Source organism: Saimiri boliviensis, chromosome 7, assembly GCF_048565385.1.
Source record: "Saimiri boliviensis isolate mSaiBol1 chromosome 7, mSaiBol1.pri, whole genome shotgun sequence".
Classification (NCBI taxonomy): Eukaryota; Metazoa; Chordata; class Mammalia; order Primates; family Cebidae; genus Saimiri; species Saimiri boliviensis.
The window spans coordinates 65,351,265-65,368,020 of NC_133455.1; the positions used below are offsets into that span (position 1 = coordinate 65,351,265).

Below are 16,756 nucleotides of genomic sequence, written 5' to 3' on the forward strand. Positions count from 1 at the left end.
ACAATGAGTGTTGGTTTACACATGTTGAGATATACATGTCAGCAAGAGAAATTCAAGTGATATAAAACAGGAAACTACAAATTCAAAGCTAAAGTTAGAAATCCGACTATTGGAAGGAAACGAACATTTTAAGACATCTACTTTATGTAAAGCATATATCTCAATCCTCACAACCACGCTACAGGATTGGCTTTATTATTTTATATTTATGATGACAAAATTGAGATTCAGACATATTAACTTTACAAAGATCACTTAGCTATAAAGTAGCAGAGCTGGGATTCAAACTCATATTATTGGATTCCAAAGTCCATTTTCTTTTAACTACAAGTAATGAATAATGAATAAAACTACCATTTTAGCCAACGTAGAATACCGGGTAGAAAAATCCCTAGACTACCTAGCTGCAAACCCATACAAATTATTTTTCAGTAAGAGCATAGTGGCAAGTATCTTCCAAGAGTGGCGAGTACCAGAGATAATCATTCCTGCTTTCAGGGAAACTTAAAAGTTATCCTGGGCCCACCTGAAATACTCTCTATCATAAATAAGTATCTGGATTTTACGGGCTTGCATTAAAGGTGTGGTATTGGGGCCAGGCGTGGTGGCTTATACCTGTAATCCCAGCACTTTGGGAGGCCGAGGCAGCCAGATCACCTAAGGTCAGGAGTTTGGGACTAGCCTGGCCAACATGGAGAAACTGCATCTTTACTAAAAATACAAATAATTAGCCAGGCGTGCTGGCAGGCACCTATAATCCCAGCTATTTAGGAGGCTGAGGCAGGAGAATTGCTTGAACCTGAGGCAGAGGTTGCAGTTAGCCAAGATAATGCCATTGCAGTCCAGCCTGGGCAACAGAGCAATACTCCATCTCAGGGGGGGGAAAAAAAAAAGGTATATTATCTCTCCCCACCCACCCAGTCTCTCTCAGATAAGAGTTTCATTTTCAGACTTTCACACTCCAAAACCCATTCTCTCCAGTCATATGCCTTCTACTACCACATCAACTGTGAAGGAAGAACTGCTGGATTGGAAGACAGTTGGCTGCAAGAGTTAAATGAAACATATAACAAAAATAATACATGCTGGGCGCAGTGGCTCATGTCACTTTGGGAGGCCGAGGTGGGTGGATTGCCTGAGCTCAGGAGTTCAAGACCAGCCTGGGCAACATGGCAAAACCCCATCTTTTTTTTTTTTTTTTTTTTTTTTGAGACGGAGTTTCACTCTTGTTACCCAGGCTGGAGTGCAATGGCACGATCTCGGCTCACCGCAACCTCCGCCTCCTGGGTTCAGGCAATTCTCCTGCCTCAGCCTCCTGAGTAGCTGGGATTACAGGCACGTGCCACCATGCCCAGCTAATTTTTTTGTATTTTTAGTAGAGACGGGGTTTCACCATGTTGACCAGGATGGTCTTGATCTCTTGACCTCGTGATCCACCCGCCTCGGCCTCCCAAAGTGCTGGGATTACAGGCTTGAGCCACCGCGCCCGGTGCAAAACCCCATCTTTAAAAATAAAAAGTATTTAAAAAAAAACCAAAAATAAACACTAAGATTTTTAGCTTCAGAGGCTAGAAGAATAGTTGCATGACAAATAAATGGTATATATAGAAAGGGGAATTGTTTGTTGAGAAGAAAGATACCTTCAGTTTCAGATACAAATGGTAGATTTTTTTCAAGAGAGTAGCTTATAAATGAAGTAACCAAATCCCTTTTTTTACAGTGAGGAAACTAAGAGGCATAAAGGTTCAATCATTTTTTCAAAATCACCAGCTGGTTAGTATTAGAGCTAGAGTTCTAACTCCCAGGTTCAATGTTCTTTTATCAAACCAGGTAGCTTGAGATGGGTCCCTAAACTGTCCTAGGGTGAGCTGTGGCTTGGAGATAAGGACCTCTGGAACAAAGATCCTTGAAAAGTTGAAGAGTGACTCACTGGGAAGTCTGGCCCAGGTATCTACTTCCTCAAGCTATTGCTTAGGGTGAGGCCAGTAACTGCTTCAGGAAACTTACTCTAATAAATTCAGTTACAGACCCTCCTGACCAAGGGAAGTGTCTCTCAGAAACCAGGCTTGGAACAAAAACAGCTGAGCTCGGTGACTCACGCCTGTAATCTCAGCACTTTGGGAAGCTGAGGTGGGTGGATCACTTAAATTCATGAGTTCGAGACCAGCCTGGCCAACATGGTAACACCCCATCTCTACCAAAACACAAAAATTAGCCAGGCATTGTGGTGCATGCCTGTAATCCCAGCTGCTCAGGAGGCTAAGGCAAAAGAATTGCTTGAAGCTGGGATGCAGAGGTTGCAGTGAGCCAAGATTGCACCACTGCACTACAGCCTAGGCAACAGCACCAGACTCTGTCTCAAACCAAATCAAACAAAAAAAAAAAAAACCCAAAAAAACAAAACAAAACAAATAAGCTGTCCCTGCAACCAGCCCTCCCTGAGCCACTAATAAAATCCTGTTCTTATATATCCAATCTCAGTGGCCTCCTCTCTTTCTTTACTCCTGAGATAGTTACTTGTTCAAGCAGTATGGCTTCCTGAACATAGCCTCAAAAAATTAGAACAAAGAGCCGGGCGCGGTGGCTCACGCCTGTAATCCCAGCACTTTGGGAGGCCGAGGCGGGTGGATCACGAGGTCGAGAGATCGAGACCATCCTGGTCAACATGGTGAAACCCCGTCTCTACTGAAAATGCAAAAAATTAGCTGGGCATGGTGGCACGTGCTTGTAATCCCAGCTACTCAGGAGGCTGAGGCAGGAGAATTGCCTGAACCCAGGAGGCGGAGGTTGCGGTGAGCCGAGATCGCGCCATTGCACTCCAGCCTGGGTAACAAGAGCGAAACTCCGTCTCAAAAAAAAAAAAAAAAAAGGAAAAAAAAAAAAGAAAAAGGAAAAAAAAAAAAATGGGCCAGGTATGCTGGCTCACACCTGTAATCCCAGCACTTTGGGAGACTGAGGCAGGCAGACCGTTTGAGCTCTGGCGTTTGAGATCAGCTGGAGCAACATGGTGAAAACCTATCCCTACCAAAAAAAAAATATGGAAAATTATCCGGGCATGGTGGTGTGTCTGTAGTTCCATCTACTCAGGGGGCTGAGGTGGGAGGATTGCTTGAGCCTTGGAGGTTAAGGTTGCAGTGAGCCATGATCCCAACACTGGACCCAGTCTGGACTATAGAGCCAGACCCTGTCAAAAAGAGAGAGGAGGGGAAGGGACGGAAAAACATTATTTTTAAGTAATAGATTGTTGGCTGTGCATAATGGCTCACATCTGTAATCCCAGCACCTTGGGAGCTGAGGTGGCTGGATCACCTGAGATCAGGAGTTTGAGACCAGCCTGACCAATACAGTGAAACCTCGTCTCTACTAAATACAAAAAATTAGCCGGGTTTGCTGGTGCATATCTATAATCTCAGATACTTGGGAGGCTGAGGCAGGAGAATGAATAGCTTGAACCCGGGAGACCGAGGTTGCAGTAAGCCAAGATTGCACCACTGCATTCCAGCCCAGGCGACAGAGTGAGACTGTCTCAAAAAAAAAAAAAAAAAAAACGAGAAATACATTGTAGAGTTTTAAAGTTTTTCTACCAACAACTCTTCCCAATTTGAATGTCATCAGGTAAAGGGAGCAATTGAACACAAAAAAAAGAAAAAAAGAAAAAACTAAACTGAAAAACTTCAAGTAGCAAAGAGGAATTTTAAATAAAAGCAGCATGAAATATGCTGCTACATAATGTTTTTTGTGAAAATTACATTTACTTCTAAGTTTATACTTCTGTACAAAATAGTGACTAAATTCACATTCTGGAAATATTTTTGGAAGTTAATAGTTCTTTAACTTTTTTTAAAAACATGGAATGCTTCACAAATTTGTGTGTTAACCTCATACAGGGACCATGCTAATCTTCTCTGTATCATTTCAACTTTAGTATATGTATGACTGAAGTGAGCATTCACCTTTTATTCCGAAACAATTTCACACATAAGAGTTGCAAAAACATATACATTTCACCTAGCTTTACCTTATATTACCACAGTACAATTATCAAAACTAAGAAGTGGGCACTGGTAAAATACTATTAACTATAGACTTTATTGAATTTCCACCAGTTTTTCCATTAATGTCTTATTTCCGTTTCAGGATCATACATTGCATTTAGTTGTCATGTCTTCTGAAGTCTCCTCCAATCTATGACAGTTGCTCTGCTTTTCCTTGTCAAACATGGCCTTGATATTGTTGAAAGTAGTGGTCAGATATTATGTAGAATGTTCCTCAATTTGGGCTTATTGGTTTATCCAATAAAACAGAATCAAGGCTCCTTGGAGAAGTGGTTGATTCCAGAGCTGGGGTAGGACTAATACAAGATCAGCCTGAAACATCTTGCAATACTCAAAAAAAGTTTTTAAATAACATTGTGTTTTCTCAGATTAGATTGGGGCTATACGTTTTTTTTTTTTTTTCAATAACAACACATATTTATTTCTATCAGAACTTTAAAATGGGAACACTATAATTCAACCAGTCTTTACTTACAGGTAACTTCTTCATTGGGTCGTGATTCCCTTTTAAATAACATACTCTTAGTTCTGGAATACAGTTAGCTTTTCATCACTCTTTCTGTCTAAATAACATCCAATGACAAATCCCACAGGGACAAGAACATGAACCCAGTCGTCCTGCACAATCTGAAGTAAGTTCACTGTGATCGCTGCAGGCCCAGTGCCAACAGTGACCCTGCGACCAAGGGCAATGGAGAATTCAGCCACCCACTCAAGGCTATACATTTTTGAAAGGAATAATTCAGAGCTGATGCGGCCTTCACAGCGCATCATATCAGAGGGTACAGGATGTTGATGTGACATAACTCATGACATTACCCTTGATCACATGGTTAATGTGGTGTCTGCCAGGTTCCTTCTCTGTAAAGTTATTATTTCTTTTCCCTTTGTAATTCATAATTATGAGGGAGAACCTTTTCTTTTTTTTAGATGTAGTTTCTCCCTTGTTGCCTAGGTTAGAGTGTGATGGCTCAATCTCAGCTGACTGCAACCTCTGCCTCCCAGGTTCAAGTGATTCTCCTGCCTCAGCCTCCAGAGTAGCTCGGATTATAGACATGCATCAGCACATCCAGCTAATTTTTTGTATTTAGTAGAGATGGGGTTTCACCATATTGGTCAGGCTGGTCTCAAACTCCCGATGTCAGGTGATCTGCCCACCTCAGCCTCCCAAACTGCTGTGATTACAGGTGTGGGCCACCACACCCAGCTATGAGGGAGGACTTTGACTCTGTTTCTCCTTAAACTTGTTCTCATTAGTTTTAGCATTCATGGGTGGGTCTTGCTTATAGCAATTATTACTGGCATTCTAATGGTGATTTTCTGTTAGTCTCATCGTTTCTACATTTGCTAATTGACATTCTTCTATAAGGAAGATTTGTTCTCCCTCATTTAGTCAATCATTTAATTATCATTATGGTTTTTTAATTTTTTTGAGATGGAGTTTCGCTCTTGTTACCCAGGCTGGAGTGCAATGGCGTGATCTCGGCTCACCGCAACCTCCGTCTCCTGGGTTCAAGCAATTCTCCTGCCTCAGCCTCCCGAGTAGCTGGGACTACAGGTGTGCGCCACCATGCCCAGCTAATTTTTGTATGTTTAGTAGAGACGGGGTTTCACCATGTTGACCAGGATGGTCTCGATCTCTTGACCTCATGATCCATCTGCCTCGGCCTCCCAAAGTGTTGGGATTACAGGCGTGAGCCACTGCGCCCGGCCTATTTATTTATTTTTTAAAGACGGGGTTTCACCATGTTGGTCAGGCTGGTCTTGAACTCCCGATCTCGTGATCCACCTGCCTTGGCCTCCAAAGTGCTTGGATTACAGGCATGAGCCACCATGGTCGGCCCAACCATTTATTCATATTAGTATGGTTTCATAGATATTTATTGTATTTCCTGTGTTATAATCCAATATTATCTTTATTTTGTTGCTCAAATTGTTCCAGCTCTGGCCATTTAGAGCTTTTCAGCTTGGCTCCAGTGTTCTCTCAACTTGCCCTCTGTTTGTTGTTGTTGTTGTTGTTATTTTAGCACTTCCTTACTTTCTAGTACTACAAGATATTCCAGGCTCATCTTGTATTTGCCATGCTTCAGCCCTAGGATCAGTCATTTCCCCAAGGAGCCCTATTTTCTTTTATGGGAGAAGTTAACATCTGGGCACAACTAGTTATGCTCATTGCCCTGAGATGATGTCACTGCTTCTAGGCTCTCTTGATTTTAGTAGACAAAACCAAGAATTATATGTTTGTATACAGACCCATGTATATACAACCTTTGTTTTTTGTTTTGTTTTGTTTTGTTTTGTTTTGAGACAGGGTCTTACTCTGTCACCCAGGCTTGGAGCACAGTGGTGCAATCACAGCTCACTGCAACCTGTCTCCCAAGCCCAAGTGATCCTCTCACCTCAGCCTGCAAGTAGCTGGGACTAGACACACACCACCATGCCTGGCTAATATTTTAGATTTTTTTGTAAAGACAGTCTCCCCTTATTGTCCAGGCTGGTCTTGAACTCCTGGAACCAAGTGATCGTCATGCCTCAGCCTCTCAAAGTGCTGGGATTATAGGTGTGAGCCACCACACCTGGTCTATACACACACATTTCTTTAATTAGCTCTGTATCCGCCTATACATATTTTATAAACTACAAATTCATCTGATACTTCTGACTCCAATCCAGCATCACAAGGTTTATTCCAGTATTCCCTCTTGGCTTATTTGTAACTTCTTTCTCTGATAGTAAAAAGCCTAACCACATAGATACTTTGATTTCTGAAAAGAGATCTAGAATCTCTAATTATGTCATAATCAGCTTCTCCTCCCATGATACATCATATATTTTTTCACTCCATTTCAAACGTTATCCCCTACTCAACCTATTCACCTCTAAAGACTCAAGTGAAAGACTACACATAGCCCTTTTCCAAACTGCCCTAGCCCTATTCCTAATCAGCATAAGTCGCTTCCCCTGACTTATCATAATTTTATAATTCCTTCTCAATAGCAAGATACCTGAAGTCAGAGGACAGATATACTTTGTCTTTTATCCTTCCAACATCTGGTATTTCATATATTGCTTTCTAAATGAAAAGAACTCTATAAATATGTCTTCTATAAAATTGCACATAGCTTTAAATTTTATCTGAAACACAATTAGTACAGAAACTGAATGCTTATCTTACAGTCTCAAGACTAGTTATTGAGAAAGCATATATTTTTCAGAACTGTGAATTACCCAGTATAACTTATTCAAACTCTCATATAAACTCACAATATAAAAAAATGGAATCACTAAGTAGCATCAAATGTTATATATAAAAAGCTCACTACTCTATTATTCAGAAATATGATGATAGACAAGTCTGCAGGCATGTGAGAATAATCATTGCTACTCTTCTTGGAAGAGCTTCAGCCAGGTATGTGTAGAAACATGAATCTAGACAATAGGACAATTGTAACATTGACCAAATTCCCAGGGGTCAACAAGAATGTAAATGTTTGCAACAGGACAGACTCGCTTCAATCATATTAAATCTCTTCATCTCCTTGTAAGGAAGACGGAGAGCAAGAGCAACAAAAGTGAGGTTGCATAATTGAGAAGCAATTCCATTTTTCTATTTTCTGGCAGAATCCTCTTCTGCTACCTTCACTCACTCTTACTCCAAGGAATCAATAAAGGGCCAGTTTCTCTCCCCTCTCTGAGTAAGCTCACTTACTGTCAACTCATCAAAATTCACTTATTCCAGGTGATTCCTAAAGGTGGCTCATAAGCCCTAACTTTCCTGACTTCCAGTTCTAGAGTTTCTTTTCCTCTTTTTTTTTTTTTTTTTTTTTTTTTTTTTTTGAGATGGAGTTTCACTCTTGTTGCCCAGGCTGGAGTGCAATGGTGCAATCTTGGCACACTGCAACTTAGACCGGGGTTCAAGTGATTCTCCTGCCTCAGCCTCCCAAGTAGCTGGGATTACAGGCAAGCACCACCACACCTGGCTAAACTACAATGGGATCAGGTAGAGGTAGGTCTGATACTTTCAGAACTTAAAAGGAACCTTTTAGCCCAAGCTTGAGGGGTCAGGGAAGGCATCTGGAACAAAGTGTTACCTAACCTGGCACCCATAGCATAAGGCCAGGGAGGCTCGAGCATTTTCAGACAGAGGGTAGCAGTGTAATCAGGAAGAGTCATGTGCTCAGAGGATGGCTTGCATCAAGAAATAACTTGAGGCTGGGTGTGGTGGCTCACACCTGTAATCCATGCAGTTTGGAGGCCAAGGTGGGCGGATCACCTGAGGTTGAGAGTTCAAGACCAGCCTGACCAACATGGTGAAACCCCATCTTAAAAAAATAATAATAAATAAAAAATAACTTGGGCCTACCTAAAGATGTGAGAAAAAGCTTGTGCAAAGTCCATATGTGCAAAACTTTGTGCAATTTTATTCAAGGTGTATTTATAGAGTTCCTTCTTATTTAGAAAACGATATACTAGATGTCAGAAGAGCAAAAGACAAGACAAAGCAGGGAAAGGGGTAAATTAGCATTTATTAATAGTAAATAAATGACTTCTTAAGCTCTTCTTGGGTGCTAGGTAGAGTTGTACATACTTGACACTTAAGAACTTGTTTAATTCTCGCCACAATGAAGTAAGTTATTTTATCCTCAACCTATAGATGAGGAAACTGAGAGTTTAATAAGTTGCCCAAGATCACACAGCTACTTAGTGGTGGGAGATCTCAACAGCTAGATTCGAATCCATGCCTCATGCCCTTAGCCTCTTGGTATTTTCTTTCCATGACATGTCCCCGTGTTAGGCATTTTATATAAAATTTTTGACTAGCTAAGGTAAGTAATGGTATATGCCTCAGAGAAGTAAAGAAATTTGCACGTCACAACAATTAGAGGCCAAGTGAGAACCTGTAAGTTATCTTTTTAACTTCAAACCTTGTGTACATTTTGCTATATTATACTATGTTCCATGTTATATTATTTTATTTGATGTAAGCAAAAATTCACATACCAATTCTTTGTAGAAAAATGATTTGTAATTAAAAGAACTTAATTTGGGAAGTAGAGGTTAAGAAAGGTAATACATATGATTTGGGTTGTGCTGTGTTGCATATTGGACATATGAAACTATCCAGCATGCAGTAGAAATTCTAGGACTGGATCAGAAATTCTAGGACTGGGATTCTGGGTCACGCCTGTAATCCCAACATTTTGGGAGGCTGAGGTGGATGGATTGCCCGAGATGAGGAGTCTAGACCAGCTTGGCCAACATGGTGAATCTCTACTAAAAATACAAAAAAATTAGCCGGGCATGGTGGTGCCTGTAATCTCAACTACTCGGGAGGCTGCTGAGGCAGGGGAATTGCTTGAACAAAGGAGGTAGAAGTTGCAGTGAGCCAAGATTGCGCCACTGCACTCCAGCCTGGGTGACTGAGTGAGACTTCGTCTCAAAAAAAGGAAAGGAAGATGAGAAATAAAGGGGGAAAAATTTAATTCAGTTGGTCACTATGTTCCTAAGTATAAATAGAATCACTTAGGAAACTTGTATACAATACTGATTTTCAGGTCCCATCCCATGATTCTGATTCATTAGGTCTGGAGAAGGGCTCAAAAGACCCACATTTTACTAAGAACCTTGAAGCAACTCTAGTGTCAGAGGTTCCCTCATAAAATGTTGGAAAACACTGAATTAAGGGCTTTAAGGCTGGGCACAGTGGCCCATGCCTGTAATCTCAGCACTTTGGGAGACTGGGGAGAGAGGACCACTTGAGGCCAGAAGTTCCAGACCAGCCTAGGCAACATGGCAAGACCTGTTCTGTGCCAAAAAAAAAATTAATTAAAAATTAGCTGGGCATGGTGGTGCATGCCTGTGATCCTAACTACTTGGCTGAAGCAGGAGGATCACTTAAGCCCACAAGGAAAAGGCTGCAGTGAGCCATGATCACACCATTGCACTCCAGCCTAGGCAACAGAGCAAGATTCCATCTCAAAAATAAGTAAAGGGTTTAAGACCTATGTGTATCCTAAGAAAAATGAAAAGAGGAACATAAAATATTTTTATATTGCCCACTTCAATTTTATGTTGCCATTCAAATTTGACAGTGTAAGGAAAATGGCTGCTATTTTTTGGAGGGGTGGGGCAGAGTTTCACTTGTTGCCCAGGCTGGAGTGTAATGGCATCATTTCAGCTCACCGCAACCACTGCCTCCGGGGTTCAAGCGATTCTCCTGCCTCAACCTCCCAAGTAGCTAGGATTACAGGCATGCACCACCATGCCTGGCTAATTTTGGATTTTTAGGAGAGATGGGGTTTCTCCATGTTTGTCAGGCTGGCCTTAAACTCCTGACCTTGTGATCTGCTCGCCTCAGCCTCCCAAAGTGCTAGAACTACAGGCATGAGCCATCGCACCTGGCTATGGCTGCTCTTTAAAAGTATACTGAGGTTTGGACAAAAATGAATTTGAGACATTGCAGTGATTAATTCAATCTGCCTAATTTGATGCCCATTATCTACGTTCACCTAGTACTTTTCTGTCCAGTTGGCACAAAATCATTGTGTTAGAGCAAGATTCATCATAATAAAATTCAGTTATTCTCACTCTTTTTTTCTCTAGCCAGGTTTATTGCTAAATTTAAAATGCTGCTTAAGAAAGATAAGAAGGTTAGAAAACAGAAACTCTATTTTATTTTTATCTACTGAATAAGAGGGCAACTATAATTTACTGAGAGGTCAAAGTTAAAGCAGGGAGCCAACAGGCTTGCGCTCTAATCTTGGATCTGCCACTAATTAGTGGTATGACCATGAACAAGCCACTTCTCTGGGTCTCTCTTTCCTCCTGTGTAAAATGAAGTAGTTAAAATAGCCTAGTGTTTTTCTAGCTGCAGATCACAATTAGTGAATTGTGAAAGCAAGTTTAGTGATCAGAACCAACATGTTTGTTTTGATGAAAAAGAACAGAATGCAATCGAAAATGTCAGAGTGCATCATATATAGTATAGGTAATTTTTTTTTAAGTTTCTGTTTCAGTTATTTGCATGTGTAGAAACTGAGTAAGAATGTAAAATATTTCTTATTGTGGGGTATAGTTAAAATAATTATAGTTTGACAAATGTTGGCAAGGATGTGGAGAAACTGGAACCCTAATACACTGCTGGTGGGAACATAAAATGGTGCAGCCACTTTGGAAAACAGTCTGGTGGTTCCTCAAAAGATTAAACAGAATTACCATGAGATCCAGCAATTCCATTCCTACGTGTGTATATAGATACTCAAGAGAAATGAAAACACATGTCCATACAGAAACTTGTACACAAATGTTTATTAACTGATGAAAGGATAAACAAAATGTGGGATATCCTACAAGGGAATATTATTCAGCTATAAAGAGTAATGTAGTGCTGACATATACTACAACATGGCTGAACCTTGAAAATATTAAGCTAAGTAACAGGAGCCAGTCACAAAAGACCATTTACTGTATGATTCCATTTATATGAGAGGTCCAGAATAGGCAAATTCTAAGGATACAAAAATTAGGCAGGCATGGTGGTATATGCCTGTAATCCCAGCTACTCAGGAGGCTGAGGCAAGAGAATTGAGACCAAAAGAGAATTAGTGGTTGCCTGGGACTGGCAGTATGAAGACAAGGAACTGACAGCTGATGGGTATGAGTTTTCTCTGGAAGGTGATAAAAACGTTGTAAAATTGATTATGGTGATGGCTGCACAACTGTGTGACCATATTAAAACCACTGAACTGTACAATTTGAATAGGTGAATTATATGGTATACAAATCATTTTTCTTTTTTTTTTCAAGACAGAGCCTTGCTCTGTTGCCCAGGCTGGAGTGCAGTGGCGTGATTTCAGCTCACTGCAACCTCTGCCTCCCAGGTTCAAGCAATTCACCTGCTTCAGCCTCCCAGGTAGCTGGGATTACAGGTACGTGCCACCATGCCTGGCTAATTTTTGTATTCTTAGTAGAGATGGGGTTTGACCATGTTGGCCAGGCTGGTCTTGAACTCTTGACCTCATGATCTGCCCGACTCGGCCTCCCAAAGTGCTGGAATTACAGGCATGCGCCACTGTGCCTGGCATAAATCATTTTTCAATGAAACTGTTTATAATTTTTTAAATGACGGCTTGAAAGCCACTAGACTAGATGACAGATGATCACTGAGGTCCCTGAGAATTCTCATGTGGCCCCCAACAGATCTCACCTTGCCCACCCTTACCCCATGACTCTCTGGAGGCAGGGGAGTAGAATGGAAACACCAGATGGTTCCAATTCCCATTCCAGCGCTTACCAGATGCATGGTAACCTCTCTGTACTTCACTTTCCTTTGTAAAAGGAAGATGATAAATCTGCCTTACAGGGTTGTTTTAAACTAAGGAGACAATAAACAGAAAACAGTGCCTGGCACATTGCTTGAGGTCAGAGGCAGATCTTGGTCTTTGCATGCTTCAGAGGCTAAGATGCATTCAATAAAAATTATTCTAAAGGTTCAGTTAATAAAACTCATATTTGGGTTTCGCTTATTTTGTGTGTCATATTGACTTAACAAGGCTTATGTCAATAAGGCTGTGATTAAAAATAATTCATGGCCAGGCACAGTGGCTCACACCTGTAATCCCAATACTTTGGGAGGCTGAGGCAGGAAGATAGCTTGAGCCCAGAGTTCAAGATCAGCCTGGGCATGATGGTGAGACTCCACTTGTACAAAAACTTTTAGAAATTACCCAGCTATGGTGGTGGGCACCTGTGTGGTCCCAGCTACTTGAGAGGCTGAGGTGGAAGACTGAGGCTGCAGTGAGCCATGATGGTGCCACTGCATTCCAGCCTGGGCAACAGAGTGAAACACTGTGTCAAAAAATAATAATAATAATTTTAAAATGTTAAATTTGCTTCACCTGTTTGACTTTTTAGCATGAAAGTTGCTCTCATTATTTAAAACATTGCTGGTGTGGCATGGTGACTCATGCCTGTAATCCCAGCACTTTGGGAGGCCGAGGCAGGTGGATTACCTAAGGTCAGGAGTTCGAGGCCAGCCTGGTCAACATAGCAAAACCCCATCTCCACTAAAAATACAAAAATTAGCCAAGCATGATGGCGTGCGCCTATAGTCCCAGCTACTTGTAAAGCAGAGTCAAGAGAATTGCTTGAACCCAGGAGGCAGAGGTTGCAGTAAGCCGACGTCATTCTACTGCATTTCAGCCTGGGCAACAAGAGTGAAACTCTGTTTCAAAAAAAAAACAAAAATTGCTCATCATTATCATCATTATATAATGGAAGTAGTAACATTAGTTGAAAAGAAATTGTGTCTTTAAAATATCAACATTTTTATTTCATAATTATTAGAAAAACTACCAATGTCTTTTTAAGTGTTTGTTTTGAGCATTTTGACAAATTACTTTCTGTAGTTTTTATTCAAAAGTCAAATTAAACACAAATCACTTTTGTTTTTTTTGTTTGTTTGTTTTTTTGTTTTTTTGTTTTTTTGTTTTTTGAGGCGGAGTTTCGCTCTTGTTACCCAGGCTGGAGTGCAATGGCGCGATCTCGGCTCACCGCAACCTCCGCCTCCTGGGTTCAGGCAATTCTCCTTCCTCAGCCTCCTTAGTAGCTGGGATTACAGGCACGAGCCACCATGCCCAGCTAATTTTTTGTATTTTTAGTAGAGACGGGGTTTCATGATGTTGACCAGGATGGTCTCGATCTCTCGACCTCGTGATCCACCCGCCTCAGCCTCCCAAAGTGCTGGGATTACAGGTTTGAGCCACCGCACCCGGCCACAAATCACTTTTGTAGCATAAATATAACTTAGTGGATTATAAAAAGGATAAGTCCAAATACATGCTAGCCTTTGTAAGGTTCTTGTGCAATGCGAATTTTTTAAATCTTTAATTAGATCAGTGGTTTTCAAAAAAAACTTCACCAGCCATGGTGGAATCCATGGACATCCTTCCCATCTCCCCGATGCACCACCCTTCCTCACCCTCCTCCTTCCCATAAAAACCTTCTTCTGCAGGCCTCAACAAGCACCCTGAACCAGAGTGCCATTTCCTTCACTGTCTAGGCTCCTTGGTCAGTGACTGGTCAAGGATGGGCCTGCTCCATACAAACAATTATATGTAAATACACAATGTAAGAAGTAGAAGTCTGCCAGCTCTTGCCTGCCATCCCCTCAAGCCAATTCTACTACTCAAAGGTAACATCTGTCAAAATCTGTAGTATAAACTTTCTGATACTGCCTATACAATAATAATAATTGCCAACACACAGCACTATGTATCAGTCACCATACTAAGCACTCTACTTACGTTATCTCAGTTTACCCTTGCAACAAATCATGAGGTAGGTACCATCATGATGCCTATTTTACAGATGAGAAAACTGAGGCACAGAGAAATTAACATGCAATATGCATAAACACAAATATGTTTTAGAAAAACAATGGTTTTGGCTGGGCGTGGTGGCTTATGCCTATAATCCCAGCACTTTAGGAGGCCGAGGTGGGCGAATCACAAGGTAAGGAGATTGAGACCATCCTGGCCAACATGGTGAAACCTATCTCTACTAAAAATACAAAATTATGATTATTATTATTTTTATATTGTATTTTAGGTTTGTGGGTACATGTGAAGAACATGCAAGATTGTTGCATAGGTACACACATGGCAGTGTGATTTGATGCCTTCCTTCCCCTCAGCTATATCTGTCATTTCTCCCCATGCTATCTCTCCCCACCTCCCCACCCCCCATCCCTCCCCCATTTCCTCCCAATGGACCCCAGTGTGTAGTACTCCCCTCTCCGTGTCCATTTGTTCTTATTGCTCAACACCCACCTATGAGTGAAAACATGTGGTGTTTGATTTTCTGTTCTTGTGTCAGGTTGCTGAGAATGATGGTTTCCAGGTTCATCCATGTCCCTACAAGGGACATGAACTCATCATTTTTGATGGCTGTGTAATATTCCATGGTGTATATGTACCACATTTTTCCTGTCCAGTCTATCATCGATGGGCATTTGGGTTGGTTCCAGGTCTTTGCTATTGTAAACAGTGCTGCAATGAATATTCGTGTGCATGTGTCCTTATAGTAGAATGATATATAATCCTTTGGATAGATACCCAGTAATGGGATCGCTGGGTCAAATGGGATTTCTATTTTTAGGTCATTGAGGAATCACCAAAAAAAAAAAAAAAAAAAAATTAGCCAGGATGGTGGTGCATGCCCGTAATCCCAGCTACTGGGGAGGTTGAGTTAGGAGAATTGCTTAAACCCAGGAGGTGAATGTTGCTTGCAGTGAGCTGAGATCATGCCATTGCACTCCAGACTGGGCAACAAGAGCAGTCTCAAAAAAAAAAAAAAAATCAGTCATTTTCATAAAAGATTCAGAAATAAATTTAATAATTCCCCCCAAAAAAATACAAAAATTAACTGGGCATGGTGACACGCACCTGTAATCACAGCTACTCGGGAGGCTGAGGCTGAAGAATCGCTTGAATCAAGGAGCTGGAGGTTGCAGTGAACTGAGATTGTGCCACTGCACTCCAGCCTGGCTACACAGCCAGACTCTGCTCGAAAAAAAAGAAAGAAATACAATGGTTTTATGTTAATGTGCTGTTCAGCAATTATTTATTTCCTCTTAGATATCCTCCCACCTCAGGACCTACAGGTCTATCTCAACCTTCCAGTACCTTATAATATTTAATTCTGCAATAGTTTAAAACCTATTTAACAAGGCCCCTGTGGATGAACATGTAGGTTGCTTTTGCTTCTTCGTTGTTATGAGTAAGAATGTAATGAACATGCTAGTACTATTGTCTACCTGGGGTGGGGTATGACTACTGCATAAATTCCTAGAAGGACCATTTATAGTTTAAAAGGCTTATGCATTAAATTTTTAAATAGATATTCCAAGATTTTCCACAAAAAAGTCACATCCATTTATATTTGAATCTTTCTCCACATTCTTATCAGTACTAATCATTATTTTATTTTTTTCCAATCTGATAGGAGATGTGTGAAATGGTACATTATTATTTTAGTTTTTACTCCTTTAATGAGTGAGGTTGAGCGTATTTTCAAATATGTGTTAGCCACTCAATACATTTACTTTTTTTTTTTTTTCTTTAAATAGGGAATCCAGAATCTTTTTTTTTTTTTTTTTTTTTTTTTTTTGAGATGGAGTCTCGCTGTCACCCGGGCTGGAATGCAGTGGCGTGATCTCAGCTCACTGCAGCCTCCACCTTTTGGGTTCCAGTGATTCTCCTGCCTTAACCTCCCAAGTAGCTAAGACTACAGGTGTGTGCCACCACGCCCAGTTAAATTTTGTATTTTTAGTAAAGGTAGGGTTTCACCATGTTAGCTAAGCTGGTCTCAAACTCCTGACCTCAGATGATCTGCCCTTCTTGGCCTCCCAAACAGGCATGAACCACGGCACCTGGTCACATTTACTTTTCTAAACTACTTTTGTTATTATTAGAATTTTTTTTCTTTTCTTTTTTTTTTTTTTTTTTTTTTTGAGACAGAGTCTCGCTCTGTTGCCCAGGCTGGAGTGCAATGGTGCAACCTCCGCTCACTGCAACCTCTGCCTTGAACCCCCCAGGTTCAAGTGATTCTCCTGCCTCAGCCTCCAGAGTAGCAGGGATTACAGGTGCTTGCCACCATGCCTGGCTAATTTTTGCATTTTTTTTTAGTAGAGATGGGGTTTC

At 41.0% G+C, this 16,756-nt stretch overlaps 1 protein-coding gene, 1 non-coding gene and 1 pseudogene across 4 annotated transcripts in view; all 3 read right to left on the reverse strand.

The window, feature by feature from the left end:
- LIMA1 (LIM domain and actin binding 1) overlaps positions 1-16,756 on the reverse strand; it is a 112,578-nt gene that overhangs the window by 79,604 nt on the left and 16,218 nt on the right. The gene's annotated exons all lie outside the window — the stretch shown is intronic.
- On the reverse strand, positions 4-14,771 carry LOC120365011 (NADH dehydrogenase [ubiquinone] 1 beta subcomplex subunit 1 pseudogene; annotated as a pseudogene).
- Positions 3,843-3,951, reverse strand: LOC120365131 (U6 spliceosomal RNA). Its single transcript, XR_005580150.1, has one exon. It is a non-coding gene; the product is annotated as a U6 spliceosomal RNA (small nuclear RNA).